We start from the raw sequence: 26,820 nt of genomic DNA on the forward strand, positions 1-26,820 counted from the left end.
GTCATGTGTGATGGGGCACTATGTCGCACACTTCCCCTTCACACTTTGCACATGTCTGCATGTGGTACAAACGTGTCAAGCACTGCATCACTGGTATGGCACAGTCCCCAACACCCGCAACTGTCCCCTGATGCCAGGTACACAGATAATTACACCTGACATCTAACTACCAGCGTGCCACGATGTGACTATGTCATGTGTGTGTCATGTGTTCCCATGAGCTTGCTGTTGGTGTTCCGTCAATTGCATCTGCAGTTGCTGCATCCAACATGTGTCTGTGTGTAGATGGGCATGGCACACAATTACGCACACCATGCCACATGTGGAATCCCATGTAACGTGTGTCTGTATGCATCGAACATGGTATTTTGACCTGAGGACATATCTGCGTTGTCTCAATATCTGTGTTATCAGTTTTGACATGTACCCCTTCATGGCAATGTGTGTGATCTGTACTTTTTAAATGACATGTGACCTGTGCGTCTAGCTTGCCGCAAGCTGTCTGAATGAGATAACACCCTTCGAATGCAGATATGTGGATGTATGTCACTCCTGTAATGTGTCTGGCTGTTCACTTACACTGGCCCACAGCTAGTTTCATGGCATGTCATGTAGACCTTGACAATCAACGTTTGTAGCTGGCTCTTCGTAGGAGTATCACCTGGCTGGCATACGTGTCCTGGATGTATTGCACAGACCAGACTCTGCATTTAGCAGATGAGTATTAGCTGTTGAACATGTGCTCAGTTCATTGACATTGATGTTGTAATGTACTCAATCTTCGTTATTCCTTCCAAATTTCTGCAGGGCACCGCCTCTCCCCCGACCAATGCCAGACTTGGGTGCCATGAGGGAACGTGACTGCATACGCCGTTACAGATTCACCCAACAGTTAATTGAGGACCTGACAAACAGGCTGGCACCACACCTCCAACCGCGACACAGTTATCCTACTGAGCTGACCCCCAAGATGAAGGTGATGGCAGCCCTACATTTTTTTGCCACTGGTACGTTTCAATTCACCACAGCTGATGTGGGTGGCATGTCACAGACCATGTTCAGCCGTGTCCTGCATGATGTTTTAGAAGCCATGTTGGAGCACCTGGATGAATTCATCCATTTTCCAACTCGTGAGCAGTTCACAGGTATCAAGGGTGAGTTCTATGCCCTGGGAGGGATGCCCCATGTAATTGGGTCCATTGATGGGACACATGTGGCTTTGGTACCACCACAGGCACAGGAAACATTATCACTCCATTAATGCCCTTGTGGTGTGTCTACCTAACATGCTGATTTCCCATGTCTGTGCACGTTTTCCAGGGTCAGCACACGATGCCTACATCATGAGGCGTAGCAGGGTGCCAGAAATGATGCTGCAGCTGCACAACGAATGAGCATGTCTTGTTGGTGGGTATACTCTGTTTGTCTTGTATTTAGCGGTATCTTTGTATGTTACGGCATCTCCTGACCCACTTCTTTACATGATGTTTCCATGTAGGGGACTCTGGCTATCCCAACATGCCATGGCTGATGACGCCTCTCCGCAACCCCAGAACAGTTGCAGATCACCGTTACAACAACGCCCATGGGCAGACCAGGCGAGTGATTGAGAGGATGTTTGGCCTCCTGAAGAGCCGATTCCGGTGCCTCCACAAGACAGGCGGGTCCCTCCCATATGCACCCGTGAAGGTCTGCAAAATCTTCCTCGTGTGCTGCATGCTGCACAGCATGGCAGTGGAGAAAGCTGTGCCACTCATCCTGGATCCGGATGAGCAGGAACATCCACCCGTGGAGGATGAAGGCCTTGGTCACGAGGCAAATGAGGAGGAGGAGGAGGAGGAGGAGGACATCCGCAACTTCTTCTCATAATGGTGAGTCCCTGGGTCTGAGTGTGCACGCTTGGAGCCTTGTGTGGGATGTGTTGCAATGTGTGTGTCTAGCTGACTGTATGCTAAGTGACTTAGAGGTGTGTTCTGATGTGTCACTCAAGTGATGATGTCATTCCACCCATTTTAGCTGACACACTCAATTTTCAACTAGCATGGTGTCAACCTTATTCATGTAGAGTACATGACCATGCATGCAGATGACTATCTTTTTCCTGACTTCTTGTGTGTCTGTCATCCCCAGGTAGTTGCGCATGCTGTCTGCTCGTGGCATCGTTGTGCTCCTGCTATTCCTCATGAGTATTGCAACGTGTGCTGAATCAGCGTTACATGCACGGACATGGTGAAAAGTCTCCTTTGGGTAAGGATTGCAGCAAGGCATTTTGGGTGTGGTAGTTGTTTGTAATGTGTGGGCACTGCTCCTGTGCAGGTTTTGTTACTATGCATACATGTCGACTCACCATGGGGCACATGACATGTAGCATGACTCACATGAATTGATAGTCACACTTCGTGACAGTCATCTGTAATGGGATTGTGGATTGTGAGGAAGGCATCAATGTGTGTAAAACTTCCCTCTGAAACATACGGGATGCTACGGGTGGACATAGTGTGGGACATCCCCATAAGAGGCTCAATGGGGAATTGCAGCCCCTCCGTGTGCAGCAGGGGGTGTTTGGCTCACCCCCTTCACTTGTGTGCCAGTTCAATGGATTTACAGCATCTGTGGTGCGAAGGGGGTGTCCAGTGTAGGTCCCACATGTTCATCCAAAAGAACTGTGAGTCTGTTCATATTGATGCATTTCCATAGGTGTGAGCCTGAGTAATAAAGGTGTTCCTCACCCTCCAAGGTGCCTCATCTCTGTCAATGCAGGTTTCTTGCCACTGTGCATGCGGCATCTCTGGCATAGTTGTCAAAGATTGTGCATATGAGTCTATGTGTAGATTAGCAACATGCATGCTGTTCTTCATGTATTTGATTCTCTATTGTGCATGAAGTCCATGGCTGTGTATGTGTTGTGGCATGTTGGTCCCCACAACGGGCCGTCAACACCTACTGAGGGTGTGTTTCCTGTGCGCAGCTCGGCCTTCAGTTTCCTGATCCGGTGTCAGTCATCTTTGGTGATTGTGTATCCATTGTCTCTGGGTGTGCCATGGAAAACCGGAAACTCCTTCCTTTACATACACCTGTTGCAGTTGTCCTTTTTGACATCCTTGTCTTTGTGTGCAACTTGTGGGATAGTTTCCAGGACATGCCACCTGCTGTTGCAGCCCCTGCAGCTAGGGCACACGAAGTTTCCGGATTTGGCAACACACACACATCAAAGATGCTCCTCCCTTCTTCCCTCAACCCATTCATTTGGCTGTCATCAGCTTGTCTGTGCCACAGTTGCGGCCACGCGGTGCCAAAGGCTGGACCGTCTGCACATGCAACGTGCACATTGCACGACCCTCAGGTCCTTGCATGACCCACATCACACTACAGTCTGATGTTGCAGCCACCCTCCAAGCAAGGTCCATCCACAAATCTACCACCTGCTCTCAGGCATACACTAAGCGCACACACAACACCTTTGCATGATGAGTGTGCAACTCCAACTGCCTACACAGCGCTGCCACGCCTTCCAGGCCCTGTCACACCAACCAGGTCATGTCCCTCCTACTCCCCACCGGCTCTGTACCCCAGCAAGGCCATGGGAGTGGGACTCAAGGCTTCTGCATGTAGTATGGTGTCGTCATCAGGCACATGGCACAGGTATCATCTCTCAGCCTGTCAATCTACAATGTGTCCAGGACCCCCCTCTCCACCATCACATGCGCACAGCACCTCATCATCAGCTCATATGCCATTGACAGCCAGGTGCTCCTCACCCTCACCAAGGACGCAGACATTGCCAGTTCTAATATTCAAGAATGCATGAGATCCATTGATGAATGGCTGAACATCAGCCACCTGAGGCTGGACTTGTACAGGACTGAGGTCAACATCTGAGGATTGTCCCCTTACAGCTGGGTCAACTGCTTGTGTCCCACCCGCAAGAGCCCTGCACAAGCACCCAGTGTCCACGCACACAAGATGGTGTGCATCATGGATTGCTTGCTCACATTTGCCATGCTAATCACCAGCATCTGTGCCTCAGCCTGCAACACCCTCTGCATTATGCACATGATCCCTAGATAGATCCACTCCAAGGAAAGACGGACCATCCCCCAGGTCCACGACAACATCCGTGTCAAATACTGCCCTGCCCTCTACGGAGCAGACACATCCAAACTCCCGGGAAACTTGTCCACATCCAGGGTGCATCTGCACACCTCAGCTTCAACATCCGGCGCACCAGTCACATCACCATCCAGCAGAGATAGCTGCAATGGATCACTGTCTGCTGCAGGATGAACTTCACACTACACACCCACACTCAGGAGGCAGGCCACAACCCCGAACCCAAGCCAACCTTGTACCACTAACATCTGAGACACCGTTGGGCCATCTCCGTGCATCCAACCTTGCCCTGGACACCATTCCTCACATCCACCTTACTCCAGCATGCAGGACATAGTCCTCCCACCTGCCCACACATACCTGGGACTCCCTCCCCGGGAACGTCCACATGAGCCATGACCTCTGCGCCTTAATGATACTCTTCCAAATAGGTCTGTCCGCACAGTATTGCAAGCCCCCCCTCAGCAGCTTGAGGACATCACAGGTGAGTATTGTGCTCCATGTCTGCATTGAATGATACATTGTGACCCATGTGTGTCCTGTACCAGACTCAGATCCCAGGGTATGGAGGGTGGAGTTAGTTCAACACTCAGGCATAGTTTGACATTTACACATACATATGTTGTGGACTAATGCAAAATGACTGCAACATCTCATGAAAAAATTAAGATTTTTATTTACGGTGGGGTACGTGTTTTGGAAGATAAACTAAGGTGCTCTACCGGGTGCATAGAATCCAAAGTTCACAGGGGGAGATGGGATCCTTTGCTTTGGAAGTCATCAGAGTCCAGACCACAGTGTTGGTCATCATTGGTCAGACTGTGACCAGCAAGTCCATGTGGCAGAGAATGTCATTGGATGAGGTGCTGCTGTTGCACCAGAGGGCCAGGTGCCAGGCCAGGTGACCTGGGAGATGTGGATGGTCCGCTGACTCTCACGGTCTTTTCCGTGGACGACCCACCTTCCTGGGGGGACCTTCAGATGCAGGCCTTGACGATGCTTGTGTTTCCCCGTCGGACGAATCCTCCTCCTCCTCCCTCCCTGGTGGTGGTCTTCACCTGGTGGCACAGGGAGGGTTGCCCATGTTGTCGGCGATGCGACGGAGTGAACGGCTCATGTCTGTTTGCACCGCCAGGAGCTCAGCCAGTCTTGCCTCCATCCATCCTTGGTGTTGTTGTTGATGTTGCTCGGCCTGCAGGTTCTTCATCTCGTCGAGGGTTCCCTTCATCTCTGTGAGGCTCGTCACTACCTGGCTGATGCCCCTGGTGTCACGCTGGTATGTGTCCAGGATGTGGCGTATGTGTGACACACCAGTTCCCTCAGCTGGCTGGTCAGGTTTGCGCCTCCGCCTGCCTCCACTCCCACCACCCCTGCCCACATGAGCCTGGCCTGCCGTTGTGGGCACATCGGGTCTACGGGACCCTGAGGGATGGCATTTGAGGGGTTGTCTGCCTCCTCCTGGGTGCCTGGAGAACCTTGTACCTCCTGGTCAGACTGGCTCTGTTGTTCAGTGCGAGCAGGGCTCCTGGGTGTCTCCTGGGATGTGGCAGGAATGGGGGGGGGGTTGGCACAGATGTACCTGACGCAGGTGCTGCAGGGGCTTGGGCACCAGAGGGGCCAGGTTGGTCGGGGTCATCCATGGAGTGGTGAGAGTCGTCGCTGCCGGTGGGATCATCTTCACGCTGAGCCTGGGACTGTGTTTGTTCCCCCCCATTGTTGGGGGGAGGTCCATGACATTGCCCTGTGTGTGTGAGAGAGACAATGTTAATGCTGTTTCATGCCACATCCATGTTTCACACATATTCAAGTTGTCACAGTTCCTCCAGGTAGTTGGATGTGCCTAGCATTCCTCTCAATGTACACTTGGGGATGGCTATGTTGCGGGGGACAGATTGATATGTTCTCCTGAGTGTTTGACCAGTAGAATTTTGGCTAGGATGCTTATTTGGCTATGGATTGGTCTTGTTGTGTCACATGTCCATTGTGAGAGTGGGTAAATCCGTTGCCTGCCCCGGGGGTGTGTGCTTGTGTAAGGGGGTGTGTGTGACCGGGCCTGCTGTTGGGTGTAGTGTGATTTGTCATTGGGTCTCCCAGGTGATGTGTCTGTCCCCTCATTGTGCATGCTGGCATGACAGTGAGTGTGAGTTCCTGTGCTAGATATCTGAGCTTGTGGAGTTGGTATTTGAGTGTACAGTGGTCACAGGAGGGCCTTGTGCTGCATACAGCAGGGCCAAGTGTCAGCTACCTTGTCAGTACTTTGCCAGTCCCTGTGCATTGGGCATGGTGCATGGGTATGTACCTAGGCCATATGGGCTGAGGGCATTGGTGTCTGCTTCTGAGTTGCACAATGTGTTGTGTGAGCCCCACCCTCCCAGCATCCCGGACATCCAGTCTTGGGTTTGTGGTTGGTGTGGCCTAGGACATGGCATTGCCTTTATTTGTGAATGGGGCATGGAGACGTTAGTGGCATGAGCGTGGTTTTTGAGTGTGATTGTGTGTGGTGAGGGCTTGGGGGAAGTTGCGTGCATTTGGTGTATTTGTGGTGTGGATGCCATTCCCCCCATGTTACGTGAGTTGTTTGTGTACTCACCAGGCTCTGCGACTCCTTCGACTCCGTGTACTCCCACCGGCGGAAGCAGGGCCATAACCTTCTCCTCCCAGGGATGGTAATGTACCGGTCTGCGGGGCAGCCCACCTCCAGTGATGTTACTCCGGGCGTATTCCTCGTTCATTTTCCTCTTGACTGCCCTCCGCAGATCGTATCACCTGGCTTGGCATTCATGCCTGGTCCTTCGGATGGGTGCAACAGCATTCACCTTATCGACGATCCTCTGCCACAGGCTAGTTTTTTGGGCTATGCTGGTCTGTCTGACCAATGCTCCAAACAGCTGTGGCTCGACTCTGATGACTTAATTGACAAGGAGGTCCAGCTCCGCCCTTGTGAACTTTAGATTCTTGTCTGTGGGCATGGTGTGGGTATGGGTGTGGATGGTTGTGGGTGTGTGGGTGTGAATGTGACGGTGTGTGTGTGAATGTGAAGAGGTTGTGTTTGTGAAGGAGGTTGTGTGAAGGTGTGTAAGTTAAGGTGTAGTTAAGGTGTAAGTAAGGTGCAGTTGTTTGTCTGTGGGGTCTGGCAGCAGTGGGTCTGTTGCAAAGGCTCATGGGTTGTGTGTGTGGGCCCTTTTTATTGGTCCATTTGTGGGTGTGGCTGGGTTTGAAATTTTGGTGGGTGTGTTATAAGAGGTGGTTGTGATTTTGGGCCTCTGTTTGGATGTGCCAGGTCAGTCATTGAGATGTATTTTGTTATGTAGATGTGTTTTGTGGTGTTGTGCAAGTCGAATTGACCCTGCTTGTGCTGTTTTACAGTGTCCTGGTTCTGTACGAGTCTTTTTTGCGTAGGTGAGGTCCGTACATATGCGATGCAGGGTGAGGGTGCTGGGGTACGGTGTTGTGGTGTGGTGCATGCAGGTGCGGGGCTGGGGTACATGCCTGGGGTACGACGCGTACAGGTGCGGGGCTGGGGTATGGGCCTGGGGTATGGTGCGTACAGGTACGGGGCTGGGGTACGGGCCTGGGGTGCAGTGCGTACAGGTACGGGGCTGGGGTACGGGCCTGGTGGGTGGCGTGTACAGGCACTACGGGCCTGGGGTATGGTGCATACAGGTACGGGGCTGGGGTACGCACCTGGGGTGTGGCGCGTACAGGGCAGGGGTACGGGCCTGGGGTACGATGCGTACAGGTACGGGGCTGGGGTACGGGCCTGGGGTGCGGCACATACAGGTGCGGGGCTGAGGTACGGGCCTGGGGTACAGTGCGTACAGGCACTACGGGCCTGGGGTACGGTGCGTACAGGTACGGGGCTGGGGTACGGGCCTGGGGTGCGGCGCATACAGGCACTATGGGCCTGGAGTACGGTGCGTTCAGGTACGGGGCTGGGGTACGCACCTGGGGTGCGGCACGTACAGGTGCAGGGCTGGGGTACGGGCCTGGGGTACGGTGCGTATAGGTACCGGGCTGGGTTTCGGGCCCGGGGTGCGGCGTGTACAGGTGTGGGGCTGGGGTACGGGCCTGGGGTATGGTGCGTACAGGTACGGTGCTGGGGTACGGGCCTGGGGTGCGGCGCGTAAAGGCACTACGGGCCTGGGGTACGGCGCGTACAGGTGCGGGGCTGGAGTACGGGCCTGTGGTACAGTGCGTACAGGTACGGGGCTGGGGTGCGGCGCGTACAGGCACTACGGGCCTGGGGTACGGTGCGTACAGGTATGGGGCTGGGGTACAGTGTGGACAGGGGGGTACGGTGCTGACATACGGGGGTACGGTGCTGACATATGCGGGGGAGGGGAGGCTGTACGACTCGTATCCGGGCACAAGTTTACCCGTGTACATGAGTGCTACTGCGTTCGCTCCGTATGGGGCCTTTTACATGCGGTTGTGTGTTCGGACGGGCGGTACGGATCGTACTTGCGCGCTCGGACTTCTGTTTTACGATTTGCACGTAAAAATGTCCGGCTCCCTCTCGTACACTTTTCCCGATGCTATTCATATGTATTTTTCATGTACAAATCGTACTTCGCCGTTTGTACGTACTGGTACGATTCGTACGTGAAAATATACGGATACGAGTCGTACGCAAATTTATTTTACTGGATCGGAATCGGCACCTAAATGTACATGTAACCCATACAGACTTGTGCACAATAGTGCTTGTGAAGTATAAAGTGAACAGCGTAAGTGACAAGTGAAACAAAATTCAATATACAACGATAAGACAGCTCAGGACAAGGAAAACAAGAATGGCAATATATACAAAGAACTTTAAGTGGTTCCGATATATTAATGCATAGTAAGGGGAACATTTATTTTCATTGAACCACAAAAGTAGTGCCAAAGGTTGCGAGTGTTGACGGCATTTCGACCTGTATAGAATTCAGGTCATCTTCAGGACCAGGTTAATGATTTTGTCAAAGTGTGATGTGTAGACCTGGGAAAGAGTTCCAACCGGGTCAAGGCATGCAGTCACCAGGAATGGGGTCGCCGAACAATACCGAGTGAAATATTGCAAATAGGGGCAATTTTGGAAGAATCCGGTCAATGAATTCAAAGTTGTGACTGTTGGTTGAGGCTGCCAAGTTGAAGCTTCCTGAAGCAAATCAACTGTTGAGAGCTCAAGAAACTCTATTTGAAGAGAAACTGAGGTCTGGTAAGCAATGTGCATATCCTCGGATAGAACATAGGCTTTTCGTCGAAATACAGATTAATCATTCCATTTAACTGCTATAATTACTACTGTCTCTCTGTTTCCTTCCCATTTTGCAACTTTTATGTGCATGCTTTTTTTAATGTAAAATTGCCCTCTACTAATACCTGTTGAGACATTGTTGCTTGGTATACATATTATCTACCTAGGTCTCAACTGGGTTAACGGGTACCCTCCTGTTGTTTGGTTTTATATACTTTGAGAAATTTACCATTTTCTGGCTTAAACTTTCTGTGCCTCTGCCTGCCCGTAAAATACACATCTGAGTTGGATGACAGGTGAGCCTTGTGAATTCACTCGAGACAGAACCAAACAGGGACAGGCACCCCTTACTGCCAAAAGTGACTGGGTAGATCCAAATCTGCAAAGACGGTTCTTTTTTGTGCAACCGTCTCGAGTGGGATATCAATTTGCAAATCAGCAGGCTATGAAAATGCACTAAAAACCGATGTATACAATAAAAGAGCCTCAGCAAAAATTATTTAAACAACGAAACACTATCTTGTTGTGTACAAAGAAATAGTATTATTTCTTTTATTAAATCAAATTATATACATGCTATAAAATCATATATTTGTGTTTAAAAGCATATTTCACAAATTTTCACCATTCCTAATACATTTTTAGATCCATTAGATTCACACAAGTAAATGCATCTCTTAATATTTAACAATTTAAAACATTATGGCGCAATTTAAAAACATAAAAAAATTCATAGGAAACTTGATTAAGAAAAATACCATCAACGTGGTGTTTGGGAGGTACTTCAAGTGGTTCACCCCACCTTCTTCAAGACACAATATTACATAACATACACAATTTCTTTGTCACCTGCCTGGGCACTATGGGGCTTATTTACAAGCCCTTGCGCCATCGTGTGCCACTTTTAACATGGGAAAAAGCGACGTACCAGTGGTGCAGGGGGCTTATAAATAAGCCCCTATGTCTTTTTCTGTGCAGTGGTGGCTGAATCAGTCCACCCAGTTCAACTTTCTAGGGAGTTTTGATCCTTTTATTGTGCTGTGGGGATGTGCTAATTCCCTTGTTACCTTAAAGGCCAGCCACAAATTCTGTGTCCTAGTTTACTGCGATGTAGCGTCAGCGACGCCTCACCTCCTCGCACCCATTGCAACATTTTTGTTTTGTCATTGTTTACAAGGTACTGTAACCGGGGTCTGTATGACTCCATAGCTGGCCTGGGCTCCATCGTGGTCAGGCCTGAACTTTGAGATTCAACTGCATCCAGTTGGAGCTATTGTGTTTCTAAGCACTATAATTGCATTTAATCTTTGAGAATTTGTAATTTGAGCTGTGTATGTTGGAGATTTGTTCTTTTGATCTTGTTTTACTCAGATAAATATTGGCTGTGTTTCTATTGGTGTGGAGTATTTCTGTGTTTTTTTTCTGTGGATATGTAGAAATTCTCTATACATTTCCTCTGAGGATAAGCCTGACTGCTCTTGCCTAGCTACCAAGGGGATGAGCACGGGATATTCTGAAGGTGTAACATACCCTGACTACAGTGATGGTCCCGGCTTGGACAGTGTGCAAACCATTGCCAACCAGAAACCCAGTTTTAAACACTGCCCACATAAGAAAGCAAGTTGCACATGAAAAGAACCTTTGTTTTAATATTTTGGTGAATATCTTTTTTGTTTTAACCTCAGTTTGAAGAACAATTATTTGAGGAGAAGAGAGAGAAGAGAGAGAGTAGTAAGAGAGGATAGACTTTTTTTTAAATTCTAATGTGTTGTTGCAAGTTGTTACATGTTTTTCAATAGGCATACATGTCGAATTCTGAAGGGCAAGGCAAAGAAATTAAGGAGAGACTGGCTTGAGTGGTGATACAAAAGCTAGGTTTGGGAAAGAAGTGTTGAGTTCATAGTAGGACTTAGGCTTGAGGTTCCTGGAGCAGGCAGGCCATATATAGTAGGTCAGGGTGCTTGGTGGTTGTAGTCTCTTGTAATTAAATCACTCTGGAACTCTTGTGGTTCCCACTGTATGCCATAGGCCTGTTAAGTAAGTGTTGAAGGGATGACTTGAAGGCAGGCTTAGAATGTTGAGTTTTGACTTACATGCAGCGGAATAAAGACATGTATAATTACTCTGTGTGTGGCTTACTTATTGGCGAGTGCCTAGTATGGCAGGATACTACCACTGGTGATGAGGATGGGGTCCGAAGGCCATACACTGAAAACGCTCTTCCAGAGACTTTGTTGTGGTTCAGCAAACCGCTTATGCGTGCAACGTGTGCTTTGGTTGAAGTGGGCAATCGATGATGGCACAGGTGAAGTCTTGTGTATGTTGGATTTTTGTCCTTTCGGTCTTGTATTGGTATTTGAGATCTCTGTGTTGGTGGTGCCTTTCTCCCCTGCTTGGGAAGAGAACTTCTTCAACTAGCTTATAGTAGAAATTCAACTGAAAATTTACCACATGGTCATAATTTCAGTTATATGATGCTCCACTCCTTTGTATAAGGGGATGGATACTTGCAAATGTGTCCGAGATGACATTTCTGCCTAGGCGTAGTTAGTAATCTACAGGTGAGGAGAGCTATGCACATAGATTACCTTTTTTTATTCAATCCCTAAATTTTTATCACAACTTTTGAAGTTTTCAAATCAAACTGGGGAATAAGTTCACATGCATAAAGGTTGAATACCACAGTTTTTTATGCACGGATTTACAATTGTAGTTTTTTGCTTGCTTAATTTTCTCCACATAGTATCCGGGACAATTCTCATGAAAAAACGCTATTTGTCCTCACCCAATGATGTGCGGAAAGTGAAAAAAGTCACCACTTTGTGTACCATCCAGAACGCTAGTACGTTGCATTTTCTTTCATTAGCGGAGTCATTTTTAGAAAACTTGGAGCCCACGTTTGTACAACACATTTTTTTTAGGCATATAAATGTTTGGTTTACTATTAATTCTGGAATCGACTCATTGTTCACAAAGTATGATAACTAATAAATGTTCAGCTGGGCTTGGTGCATCGCCATTATGGTTTCATATAGAATCTCTGTTTGCCTGCATGGATTCTGCGGCAGGCCTCCATCTGCTGTTTTCCTATGTTGATTTATGCACCTAATAAATTCTTGATGTAAACATTACATTATCGCAACCTTTACTCAAGAGAGCCCTGCTTCACTGCCAGATTTTATGTTGTTGCACTTTTGCTGGAACAGCTCATCAGTAAAAAATAAACCGTCTGTGGAAAGTTCATGGGGCCTGTAACATCGCAGCCTATCGTGGGAAAATAACCCTGTGTCAACGTGGAATTCACAACAAGGTGGTACCATGCGATAGTCTGCCAAAACCGCAGCCAATGTCCGCGATCCAACCACCTCGACGGAGATAAAAACACAAACCTCAACGCGAAAAAACATGCAATGGGCCAAAGCGCCTTGTGGAAATCAGCAATAAGCAGTGCCAGGCCTGCAATACACTAATGGCAGGTGGGAAAAATCACTATAAAAGTAGAAAAAATACACAAACACAAACTGACCAACACCCAAGCACCATGGAGGCAGCCGGAGCAGGCGCGGAGGACAAGGGCAACCCCACAAGCACCCCGGATCCAGCCTGGGACCTCGGGAACAGGGAAGGGCAAGGACAAGAAGAAGAGGAAGACGAAGTTCAGTCTGCAGGAAAACAGGATCCTAGTCACGAAGGTGATGGAACACCATCAACAACTGTTCATCACCTCCAACGTGTCATTGGGCACCAAAAATGGAATATGGCGGGACATCGTGGACAAGGTGAATGCCGTCGGAGAGCACAAGAGGTCAATGCATGAGGCCAAGAGGCGATGGATTGACATCAAGTGCAAGACCAAGAAGAAACTCGCAGCCAACCAGAAGGCAGCAATGCAGACTGGAGGTGGGAGCCCAGCGCCACAGCTCGTGCTGGATGTCATGGATGAGTTGGTGTCAACAGTCATCAGTGTGGAGACTGTGGCTGGAGTCGGGAGACCGGACACAGCTCGACAGGACACAACACAACCGCTACAGTTTGAGTGACCACCAGGTACTGGGGGGACGGGTGGAGATGGCCACAATGGCACACATGCACAATCAAGCAGAGCAAAGTGCACACCCACAATGACTCTGGGTCATGGCCCTGATCCACAGACCGTCACAATGTACAATGCCATGCTGTCTGAATGTCAACATGTACCATGCGGCTACATACATGTGGACACATTGTAATACACCATCTCCCCTTCACATTGCAGGGGTACCGTCAACACCTCCTGAGGGCAGTCCCAGCCACTCTTCATTGATGACGAGGAGGACACCTCCAGCATCGACACCCAAGCCCTCCAAGGCATCATTGACATCATCCGCAACTCACCTCCAGGATCAGGGCAGCCCAGCTGCATCGAGGAGAACCCACCCACTACCCAAACCACCCAGCAGGAGGCACCCACAGCCCCGGCAGTCTCCCAAGACCCCCAGGAACAACACATGGCCTTCCAACGCCGTGTGCTGGAGGGCCAGAGGGAGACGGCTGAGCAGGCGCGGGTGGGGTTTGCCATCATGGCTACCAAACTGAACGCCATCCATGGTTGTCTAGGTCCCATCAGGGACCAGCTCCAGTCGCTAACGGACCCCCACAGCCAACTCCATGGTCTCCAACGAGCCCTGACTGACATCGCTGGAGTCATGATGCGGAGGGAAGAACACCTGTCCGCTCAGAGTGGCTCCAGCGATCCCAGCCTTGAGCTAGCACACATGCGGAGGCTCATGGAGGATATGGTGTGGATTGAGGCGGAAAGGATGGCAGCCACCACTGCACATCAGCTAAATGTAGCTGGGATCTACCATGCCCTGCAGATCCTCATCATGGCATTGTTGCCACAAGGCGTGGCACTGATGAATGCTGCTGACCCCACACCATCCACATCTCAGCCCCCTGGTGTGTCAGTGCCTCACTGTGCGGCAGGCGTATCCACTCTGGCACCTGATGTGTCAGTGGTACACAGTGCCGTAGCCAGTACTGCAACACCCACAGGTGGGGCAGAGCACACATCCGAGGACGAGAATGTGGATGGGTTTGAGTTCAGAAGGAGGCACTAGCATTCACTTCTGCCACCTGGCCTGTTTCTGCTTGGTGCCGCACATGGCCCCATGACCTTCCACTGACCCCCGATACACTCCGCTGCACTAAACTTGGACCACCATATCCTGTTTGATGACCAATGACACCGCGGCCAGACTGCGGACTATACCCTTCCTCTTCCGCAGTACTTGTCATCCCCGGATGGACTCTGGCTGGCCCTCTATGGGCCCGTATTATGAAGTGTGCTTGGCATGTCCCTATACCACTCCAGCTGCAAAACTCCACTGGATGGGCAATAAACATCCAGTAATGCACTGCTGTGTCATGTCTTTCATTATTCATGTATGAATATGTGGATGAATGTATGGATGGTGATTCCCCTTATGTCAATGATGCTCATGTAGTGGGATGCCAGTCACACTGTGCTGCATTGCCTATTGTGTTCCGGGTGCCGTGGACATTACAACAGGGACACACGCATTAGTCACTTCCTTGTCCGAACATGGACTGAACCACGCCCATAGCCCCCGAGTCATTGTCCGGCGTACGCCAGGCCAGACCACTCTGCTTTCGCTCCGAGGGGGGGCCCACATAGCTACCTGTCGCAGGCGTACTCACTGGTGGTGTGCAGGTCACTGGTCTAGTTGTCAGCATGTCACAGCCACTCCCTGAGGGCAGGTTTGCACACACACCACACCCATCCAGCACAGGCGTCACAGGCCATGTGACCCCGCAAATATAACGGGCCAACAATGTCACATTCACCTCTGCCGGTGGTGACTGGATGACAGACGCCCCATGGTTCTGAGTCATAAAGGGCCCATGAGTTGTTGCGCACAGGGTCAGTAGCACCCGAAGCCTTGCGGCCTCACGGGCCTACCACCACGTGGCGCTGACTGGCGTTGCACAGGGTTAGTGGCACCCGAAAGCTTGTGGCCATCACAGGCCTACCACCACGTGGCACTGAGTGGCGTTGCACAGGGTTAGTGGCACCGAAATAGCTGAGCGGGTGTGCAGCCTGCAATGATGACGTGTGCACTGATGTGGTCTCCGCCATTGATGACTCAGACTCAGCATCATGTGTGGGACCTGTTGGGCCACGGGGTGGGTCCACATGATGTGGACCATGCCATGGTGGCGAGACCGAGGCCTGGAGCTTGCACGGGCATGTGGTGTACCCACTGGTGGACACACAGGTGGCAGCAGGTGAACAGTGCGGCCTGGGTGCGTAGGGGTGGCATTGTCTCTCTCTCTCTCTCTCTTCCTTTCCTTCTCTCTCTCACACTATCTCTCCCTTCCCTCTCTCTCGCTCGCTCTCTCCCTTCCTTCTCTCTCTCTCTCACTCTCTCTCCCCTCCCTCTCTCTCTCTCTCTCTCTCTCTCTCACTCTCTCTCCCGTCCCTCTCTCTCTCTCTCTCACTCTCTCCCTTCTCTCTCTCTCTCTCTCTCTCACCTTCCCTCCCTTTCCTTCCCTCGCTTTCTCTCTCTGGCTTTCTTTCCTTCTCTGTTGCTCTGTGTCTCGCTCCTTTGATGTGCGCATGACACATGTCCTGATTTTGTGCTTTATTTTCCAGGCTGTGGTGTCGAGATTGTCCCTGACGGACCCGACAGGAGTCTTCTGCATTGGTGTTTTGTGTTGTATTTCATTAAAGTTTTTGGTTATTACTTCAGTGCTGTGTGACTGTTTCTCATTCTTCTGGTCACACATGTGTGGTTTTTTTTGGCAATGTGCGTCATCCTGCGCTTTTTGTGGCTCTTGTGTCGTGCATGGTCTGTGTATCTCCGGGGGAGGAGTCAAAAAGAGCCCATGAGTTGTTGCACACAGGGTCAGTAGCAACCGAAGCCTTGCGGCCTCACGGGCCTACCACCACGTGGCGCTGACTGGCGTTGCACAGGGTTAGTGGCACCCGAAACCTTGCGGCCGTTACAGGCCTACCATCATGTGGCGCTGAGTGGCGTTGCACAGGGTTAGTGGCACCGAAATAGCTGAGCAGGTGTGCAGCCTGCAATGATGACGTGTGCACTGATGTGGTCTCCGCCATTGATGACTCAGACTCAACTTCATGTGTGGGACCTGTTGGGCCATGGGGCGGGTCCACATGATGTGGACCATGCCATGGTGGCGGGACCGGGGCCTGGAGCTTGCACGGGCATGTGGTGTGCCCACTGGTGGACACACCAGTGGCAGCAGGTGAACAGTGGGGCCTGGGTGCGTAGGGGTGGCAGTGTATCTCTCTCTCTCTCTCTCTCTCTCTCCCTTCCTTTCCTTCTCTCTCTCTCACTCTCTCTCCCTTCCCTCTCTCTCGCTCACTCTCTCTCCCTTCCTTCTCCCTCTCTCACTCTCTCACCCTTCCCTCTCTCTCTCTCTCACTCTCTCTCCCTTCCCTCTCTCTCTCTCACTCTCTCCCTTCTCTCTCTCTCTCTCTCTCTCTCTCTCTCTCTCACCCTCCCTCCCTCCCTTTCCTTCCCTCGCTTTCTCTCTCTGGCTTTCTTTCCTTCTCTGTTGCTCTGTGTCTCGCTCCTTTGATGTGCACATGACACATGTCCTGATTTTGTGCTTTATTTTCCAGGCTATGGCGTCGAGATTGTCCCTTACGGACCCGACAGGAGTCTTCTGCATTGGTGTTTTGTGTTGTATTTCATTAAAGTTTTTGGTTATTACTTCAGTGCTGTGTGACTGTTTCTCGTTCTTCTGGCCACACATGTGTGTTTTTTTTGGCAATGTGCGTCATCCTGCGCTTTTTGTGGCTCTTGTGTCGTGCACGGTATGTCTATCTCCGGGGGAGGGGCAGGGGGTCTGGGGGGGATGGTGGTGGTGGTGGCGGTGGGTGTTGTGGCCCTCATGGGTATTTGAGCTGCATGATCATTGTCTCCATGGCATCTGTGGGTCTTCAGGTGTGGCTCTTGGCTGGGCTCCCTTTCAGGCTGTGGGTAGTCGTCCTGCTTAGCACCAGCAAAAGGAGGGTGTTAAATCCCTGGTGCTACCACTGCTTATCGCCTGTTTCTAGTTCACTTCGCAGATCTGGCAGTTCGTTATGAAAGTGGTTTTGTGGTTTTTACGTGTGTTTTTGCATGGGAACGCCTACTCTGCATCTCATTAGGGTTAGTTGGTGGTGTCCACCATGGAAATAAATTTTGGGGCAGTTATCACGGGAATACTGGCATTGTCTGCAGTTTGCACCTGCTTGTGAATGGGGTGTTAAATCTATCTCCACTTTTGATGCGTTAAGGTGGAGATAAATTGGAGATAAGTCCTTGTGAATATCCCCCCAGAGGTGTACAAGGGGAACTCTCTTTGATGAGCAGGATGAGGCCATGTGAGGACCCTCCATAGGTCCTCTGCATGCCTCTGTCCGATAATGCATATGGTGCTTAGATTCCTCCATACACATTTGCAAGACCTTGGGAAAAGCCTTGCATACATCACCCACATAAAGAACATACAAAAGCTTCCCTACATAGGTGTGCTGTATGGGGTGACAGACCTGGCTCTAAAATTCACAAGGCTGGCATTGTGAGGAAGGAGGGACTGAGTTGATTAGGGCCCATGCACTGAACGATGCAGCTTTGCAGTGCATGGGAGCATCTGCCAGTCACACTGTTCATTCGGTAACAAATGGGACACTGCACCAAACAGTACCCTTCCCTGCTGCATGACAGAAAGACCCACCTATTTCAGTGACATAGGTCACATGTTCAGTGGAAAATATAACACAATTTCAGCTGCCTCATGTTGCTCATGAACTAACTATAAGATACACCGCAATGTCAGCAATTTCAGTTATTTGGCATTGATTATGTGGCAACAGAGACTTTACGGGGAGGGCGTCTCTTTAATAGAGAGTTCACCACAGGTGGCGGTTTAAAAAAGCACATAGAATTTAGATAGTGTAATGCCCTTACTCCTTTATAAAGGTATTAAGTTCAACGTTTGCAAACTCTACAGAGTAAGAGGGGTGGGAGAACCTCCTTAACGCAATTGTTCTGGACGCCCTCAAAAACATATTTTTTTCGGGCATTATTTAGAGATGAGGAACAGCTGGGTTTCCCAATGGCAGAACCTCAGCTAACGTCGTTTACTCAGCAGCCAGTTAGCCACAAGACTGTTGAGCCTCACTTGGGAAGCCTCTCCAGATTTAGGGCAGAGATACAGCCACTGATTATTTTCCTCATCAGAAGCAAACCTTTGCTTTCTGGTTGTTTCTGAAAAGCGAAAAAGAATGTTAAGAGGCCACAACAACATGGTTGATCACTTTCCATTCATCTGTACCAACATTGTTTACGCTGTACTGATGGATGCACTTTTTGCAAATAGATCCTTTGCTACACAGGAAGAAAATGTTGTGGGTGGTCCTCCACTGGCGGGGGCGGGGTTGTAGGGGCAGAGCTGAGTGCTTCGCTGACCCAGTAAGCTGGTATGTTACCTACTGGGATTTTTATGTGCTCCTAAGTGAATTAGGATGTCACTGATAGAATTGGCAAATATCTGTACCTACCTGATAAGCACCTTGATAGGTAGAACATTTCAATTAGAGATATGTTTGGAATTGAAGGCACTAGCATGTATGGGAGATGCATGAGGCTATGGAAATATTGCATATGACTAAGAAATTACCATATATTGGATGATGTGGTGGCATGATCAAATAAATTACCATATGAAGTTGAACCCTAACAGGACCAGACAACGTCTGTGAGCTAGGCATGGATTCTCAAATGTTTTGAGTGATACAATAGGGAAGCTGAAAGTGATACGTAAGGACATTTTAAATCTCACTATGGCACCTGAAGGTATCTAATATCGTTTTCTAAGTATCAGGGTTGTGTAGTAAAACTATTTAAGATTGTAATGTCTCACCAGAACTGTGTTCAATGAAGCTACAGAAGTCTGTGGTAGACCAAAGGCATTAACAAAATTGAGATATTAGTCGATCGGGATGTGTGCTGTAGTTTCAATTGTGTTGTGGTAGAGAAGAAATGTAATCATTTTCAGAGTGTCAATGATGAATTGGAGTGACTAAGGGCAGGTTGGAGCCAAGTTTGAAATCATCAAATTAAACGGATGGGATATGGAGGGAGAGAAGCCATGTACTTTTAGTTCATCAATGAGTTTTTGCATTAATTACATTTTTGTGAGTATTTATTTTAATACATTATTCAACATTCAGCTCTAAACTTTATCTAGAAGGATTTAAGTTTCAGCCTATCCTTATCTGAACAATTTGTCAGATTCATTTACACAGCACCCTGGTGGTGTAATTTGTCTATTATTTTGTGTATGATGAGGGTAGGTTGATTTGGAGAACAATGCATTGATCAGGTCACACTAGTTGTATCTGAATAGGTGAATATGTTTTATAGTATTGGTATGCAAAATATAAAGATAGTATTTGACGAGTGTCAGGAGTGTTATGACTTTCAAAGATTCATCATGTTTTGTTGGGAGTACTGTTGTTGACAATGTTGAGTTTCATGTTCTAACTAATGTACTTAATTTTATTGGTAAAGTATGATAAAAAATAAACGGCATTCATTCACTAGGGCAATAGTTATGGTTTCTTGCAGAGTGGCACATTTGGATATGTAAATATTTAAATACAGATTTTGTTGGGCTAATTGAAGTGTTTAGTTGGTGTTGTCTATAGTTTGCTTTGGTGGAAATAATCATTTGGTTGATCCCAACTTCCATGAATTTTTCGGGCCTGATGTAGCAAAACTTTTTGTAGTAACAGAGTCTGCAATTCACAAAGTCATTGGTTTGTAGACAGCAAATATGCAAATCATGATGTTCAAAAGACACGTTGTTAGATGGAAATTACTTGTTGACTCGCAAAGAACCCTTAGCCATTGACTGCCATTTGATTGGAGGAAGGGGTTTGAAAGGGGAGTCCCTCTCCTCCAACCAATTCACTGTGTAATGCATAAGTGGTTTGTGACTGCAGTTGTGGTCATAAACTATTGATCTGATACCTTGATATGATAGTGACTCCATAAAGAGGATGATATCCTATTCATTAAGGGAAAGCAGTTCCTGTGGGACAACTTTTACCTGGAGAATGTGTGCACTTGTCAATGTGGGGAGAAGACTGTGGCCTAAGAGACCACTTCATGTTCCCCTAATGTTACTCACTTAATGCCACCTTTCCTTAAAGCAAAGCCATGTACATTTAAAGATAGTGTCTGCATTAAAAATTGTCGGCATTCAGTGGATATGTCTACTGCTGAGACACACTTTAATCTCGCAACTCCCACTTTGGCTACTGCCCCAGCCCCCAATGAATGGTTCATATAGCTACATACTCTGCACTTCCTTTCCCACCTTCCCAGTTACTATGTTCTTCATTTGTTCTACTGTTGATTTCCAACTGCAACTATTTTAAGCAGCACCACTTGTACAGGAAACCTTTCACAGCATCTTTTATCCACCCCACACGGATGCAGCTTGGGTTTCTACTAACAGGGGAACCTTCCACAAAGCTTGGTGCACTGAGCTGCTTGCCATAATTATGTTGAATGTATGTGATACTTACAATCATAATTCATAATGCACCTTGTTATATTGATTTGACCTAACTGTCCATAGAGGAATGCATAATGTTTGCCATTACAATGTGACCTTCAATAGGTTTAATGAAACATACTTAAAAAAATAAAAAAGAAGCAATAATGCAGGTGAACCAAATAACATAAAAGCAAGGCCAGGTTTTGAATAGCCATATACTGTGATAGCGTCACATAACAATGGGTGTCTTAAAGGATTAATATTTAAAGATGTGCTAAGGAAGAATGGAGTCTCATTAAGCAAACAATGAAACTGAAACATAGGCTCCCACCAATGTACGAGATATGTATAGGTATGTATCACCCCATAGAAACATGAGGTTTATACTCGTTGAAGTAAGAACTAGTATGGACAGAAAAATAGCCCTATATGTCAACCACATTAGTTTAGGATCAATAGTCTGAGAGAAAAGTGTTATTCTACTTGCTGGACAGAGGCAAAGTGATAGGCTGTGCCCATTTCCCAAAGTAATGCTGTTAATAATTGAGATTATTAGGTGTAAAGAATGCAGTTTCATTAAGGAGGAGCCAGAGCAAAGGCAAGCATAAACTCAATGTGTGACTTAAATTCTTTACTAAATTCAAGCAGCGTTGGGGTGGTTTATATCATAGGTTCCCAGGTGCTGGCTGGAACAACCAAAGTGGAGAACCACAATATCCCACCCAAGGGGCTCAATTGGGCCAATCACACCCGGTGCTGGTGCAGTTTACACAGCACCAGGTTCCCAGATGAGGAGCCACTCCAATATGGAGGCTGGGCTGACTTAGAGGACACATTAGCGGGGGAGATGATCTCTGTGGAACAGAAGAAGGCATCCAAGCATGAGATCCCCAAAGACGCTGTGACAGGAAATAGCACACATAAGTCCTCCCCCCTGAAAGCACTGTGATGAGAATAGCACACAAATTGTCTGAACACCTTTGGTGCATGTGAAGGTAAACATGTGTACATGGTATCTGAGAGTATGAGCAATGGAGCATGAATGAATGAAGCGATGGAGCATGAATGAATGCAGCGCTATGGCAATTATAATAGGCAATTATAATAGAGCTAACTGAAAATGAGGACTTCATCTTCCATCATGCCTAGGCTTTCCTGTTTTCACTTTCCATTTTTGCTCAATTCTGGTGGGATTTTTTCAGTGATTTCAATACCTTAAAAAAAACAGTGGTTATCAGTGGTTACACGTTTCCACGCCCTGAAAAACATCTGAAACTGTGTTTTTCCCGTCTTTATGGAACGTTTTGCTTTTTTTATTGCTTGCTTTCCTCACTGATAGTGCATGGTACATAGACAGTATACGTACAGTCTATATGAGGTCCAAATACATTTTTACAAATCAAGCTTATTGTTCTAAACAGTACAATACTTCTTCAGTGAGTCTTTGGTCATGTGTGATTGCTCTTTCCTTCTCATGTAAACTTAATCTGTCAAAAGGCTATCTCAACAGTTGCACTTGAAACAGACAATGCCAAAACAGCCAGTACACAATTTGCTAACTCTGGTCACCTACATAGCTTTCCGTCAATACTGGCACACCTGAAGATTGTGATTCTCTGGGACAGGTTCTACAACATAAGCATTGAACTGGGACTATATGCCCTCAGAATTATTGAAGGGGTCAAAAATGCAGCAGTACTTTTCAAGAATGCACTTGTGTACTTTCTTTCACATCACTATTAATATGCAACCGAAAATCCTCACATTTCTTGCCTTTGGCATTATCACTAAGCAAAAATTCTGTAAAGGTTACCACATGCATAAAATAGCATGCATAGCCTCTAGGACTGAGAACCACTAGCTAAATGATACAGTTGGGATGAATCTTTCTTTGATGACACAGAAAAGCACAAAATGAGAAATACAAGTGGTTTAGTTCCCGCACATAACAAAATTGTGCACCAGAATGGACTGCAAAGTCCTTTCAGCATACCATGTAGCAAATGGCAAGGATCTCCTATAGGGAAGCACTTCAGCTCAGGTATCGATTAGGACAGGTCATCACACAACCTTTTCATATACAAAGCTGAATCACTACAACTACAAACAATATCTCTCCAATCTTTGTTGAATTTGGTAAGAACTTTTTGCAGCAGCATTCCAAGTGACACTGTGTTCCATGTTTTCGAAAAAGTCTGGTGCCATGTTTTCACCAATATCCCAGATGCTTGGTGACAGCACTCTTTTCACATATACCTGTCACTGCACCTTGCATTGAATGTTTAAAGCCAGGGGTGTTTGGCAATTCACTTACTATCAATACTGACTTTGCTAGAAAAAGGTGCTGATGTATCAAAGGGTTTCACACATTCTCTGTCTGTGGGTAAATGTCATGGTACATATTGGGAATAGTCTTATGAATTCAGCCATTTTACCTATCAGTGAAAGAATCAAACGTAGCCAAAATATCAAATATGATTTTGATATTTCCTGATTCTATACAGTTTACAAAATAAAGAAATATGACCTAAAACATGCTTCTAAACCCTGCAACCTTAGACCAAAGACAACCAAACCGAAAAAAGAAAATGTGACCTCCCTAAAAAGCAAAACTCAAGCAGAATAATGTTACCCCAGACTTTATTGCTGCTACCTAGTATGATAACGTTACATTGTATTGGCCCCTTCAGGAAGAAATACAAATGACTCTATCACTCTCCTTTTCCTTTCTTTGAATGGCATTTAGTTTGTGGCTCTGCAAGTGTTTTCTCAGTGTTTATATATTTACACTAGTGAGAACTATTTCCCTTTCGGTGGGGTTTTATCCGTAATTATAGGTTTAAACCTAAAACAGGATAGCCTAATCATGCCTTAAGCTATCTAGACTTGAGAGCTCCTGTGGCCATTTTGGACTGTTGGAGGGTATTTAAACCACTGCCATCGACTGCAACCTTGTTAGGCAATACATATACCTTGAAGGACAGTCCTTCTATCCTGCGGCTGCAGTGCGTCCTCTCCGATACAGGAAAGTGAGCCACTGCTGGAATCACCCGATGAGGGACATCACTACTACAGACCAGCTCACCACAATTCTGGTTGTATAATCCATGGCACCAGCAGCGGAATCCGGATTTACCAGGGGATGCCCCTCAGGCTAAGTCAGCGTTGGTGAGGCCCCACGTGTGTGCATGACTAATTCTGTAGAAACTTTTTTGACTTTGAGCATATTAACCCATAGGTGCAGCTAAACCCAGCGGTGCTCACAGCTGGTACCCGATTCTATTAACCCCTCAGGTTTACACAACTCTAGAGTGCGTGAGCTTATGAACCTTGCAGTACTATCTCAGAAATCCCCCATAACTGCATGTACCTTGGAGATACAGAGAACTTTTAATAAAGGCCATTGAACAAGGAACTCTATGGACTTAAGTTCAAAGCACTTCAGGCTGTGCATCGCTTTTCGCCTACGTATGAAAAAGCTATACAGCCACTGCTTTGAAGTGAGTGTGTGTGTGACCCTAAAACCCTTTACGCGTGTGAGTGAGTGTGAGAAGGGGCTGAACACGCTGATAAATATTTCCTTCTTCCCATACATAAGGGGATATCTCCTGGATCAAGCCTTACACCTACCTCTGGTGCACTGAGAACAAGATACACAAATTGCCGGCGAGAGAGAACCACTGCTCACTGTTGACTGTCTTTTTTTTATTTTGTCCCAACCACCATTCTCCTAGGCACACTCCCTGGGGAGCAGTCTATTTGTTCTTCTTGGAGAACAACATTGGAAGTAGTTGGACTGTCCTCTGCATTGCTCCCGCTGGGCCTGAAAGTATCAGGTTAGTGCACATGTGTGTTTGGTTTCTGACAGATTTTCCAGCCCATGTACTCACCTAGCCCGATGGACATGAACTGGATCCTAACGACAGTTCTATAGACCATTACTAGTATAGGTAAGAGATACAAGTGTCCTGAGCAGAAAGTCAGGAGTTGCTAGAAGAACCGAGGTCTGTTCATCAGGAAGTATTTGGGTTGTCCTGAAAAAGGAACTCCGATGGTGGAAAATCACCCAACACCCTTCAACACATCAGGGGCCTCTACTTCTTGCAACAACTAGGTCCGTTCACCCATGGGAAGTGGGGGAGACACCCAGTGAGGTGTTGTTTCTTCTCAACCCCTCAGGCCCCGCTAGGTATACACCCTATCCAGGTAATTAACACTCCACAGATTCCGTTCAGTTTTATGGGGACCCCAAGAAGTTTCGTGTATTTCTCCATCAGTGCAGGCTTCATTTCCTGTGCAAACCAACCGCTTTCTCAAATGACCAAACAAAGATTGCTTTCGTACTCTCCTATCTAGGTGGAAATACTGCTAGCTGGTCCATCCCACTGATTGAACGAAATGACACGTTGCTATATAATTTCCCATGGTTCTGCACTGAAATGTGGAAGCTGTTCGATCAGAAAACACCCCTTCTTTCATTGGACTGTAAGCTAATTACACTATTACAGGTTTCTCAGGCATTGTTGACCTTTTCTTACAACTTTCAACTACCTAGGGGCCGATTCCGAACCTGGAAAAATGTTCCCCGTACGAATCGTATCCGGATTTTTTACCGTACGAATCGTACAAGTAGCGTACAAACTGCCAAGTACGATTCGTATGGGAAAAAGTCCATACGAATCGCATTGGGAACATTTCCCCACACGTCCTCGAGTCGGAAAATGTGTCAGACACATCCCCGGACGATTTACCGTACGAATCGGAAAAATGAAGTCCGACCGCGCAAGTACGATCCGTCCCGTCCTTCCAATTTCACAACCGTATGGAAAAAACACCGTACGGACCGAACTCCAATAGCAACCATGGAGACATGTGCCCGCATACGCGCCGAACACCCCACCCCAGACCCCGTATGTACGCGCAGAACACCCCCCCAGCCCTCGTATGTACGCGCCGAACCCCCACCAGTGTATGTACGGAGCGTACCCCCACCCGTGTATGTATGGAGCGTACCCACACCCCACCAGTGTATGTACGGAGCGTACACCCACTCGTGTATGAATGGAGCGTACCCCCACCCCTGTATGTATGGAGCGTACCCCCACCCGTGTATGGTCGGAGCATACCCACACCCGTGTATGATTGGAGCATACCCACACCCCACCAGTGTATGTACGGAGCATACCCCCACCCATGTATAAATGGAGCGTACACCCACCCATGTATGAATGAAGCGTACCCACACCCCACCAGTGTATGTACGGAGCGTACCCCCACCCGTGTATGTACGGAGCGTACCAACACCCCACCAGTGTATGTACAGAGCGTACCCCCACCCGTGTATGTACGGAGCATACCCCCACCCGTGTATGAATGGAGCGTACCCCCACCTGTGTATGGATGGAGCGTACTCACACCTGTGTATGATTGGAGCGTACCCACACCCCACCAGTGTATGTACGGAGCGTACCCCCACCTGTGTATGTGTTGTGGCATGTTGGTCCCCACAACGGGCCTTCAACACCTACTGAGGGTGTGTTTCCTGTGCGCAGCTCGGCCTTCAGTTTCCTGATCCGGTGTCAGTCATCTTTGGTGATTGTGCATCCATTGTCTCTGGGTGTGCCATGGAAAACCGGACACTCCTTCCTTTACATACACCTGTTGCAGTTGTCCTTTTTGACATCCTTGTCTTTGTGTGAAACTTGTGGCATAGTTTCCAGGCCATGCCGCCTGCTGTTGCAGCCCCTGCAGCTAGGGCACACAAAGTTTCCGGATTTGGCAACACACACACATCAAAGATGCTCCTCCCTTCTTCCCTCAACCCATTCATTTGGCTGTCATCAGCTTGTCTGTGCCACAGTTACGGCCACGCGGTGCCAAAGGCTGGA

The sequence above is a fragment of the Triturus cristatus genome, chromosome 1_1 (genome assembly GCF_964204655.1).
Source record: "Triturus cristatus chromosome 1_1, aTriCri1.1, whole genome shotgun sequence".
Classification (NCBI taxonomy): Eukaryota; Metazoa; Chordata; class Amphibia; order Caudata; family Salamandridae; genus Triturus; species Triturus cristatus.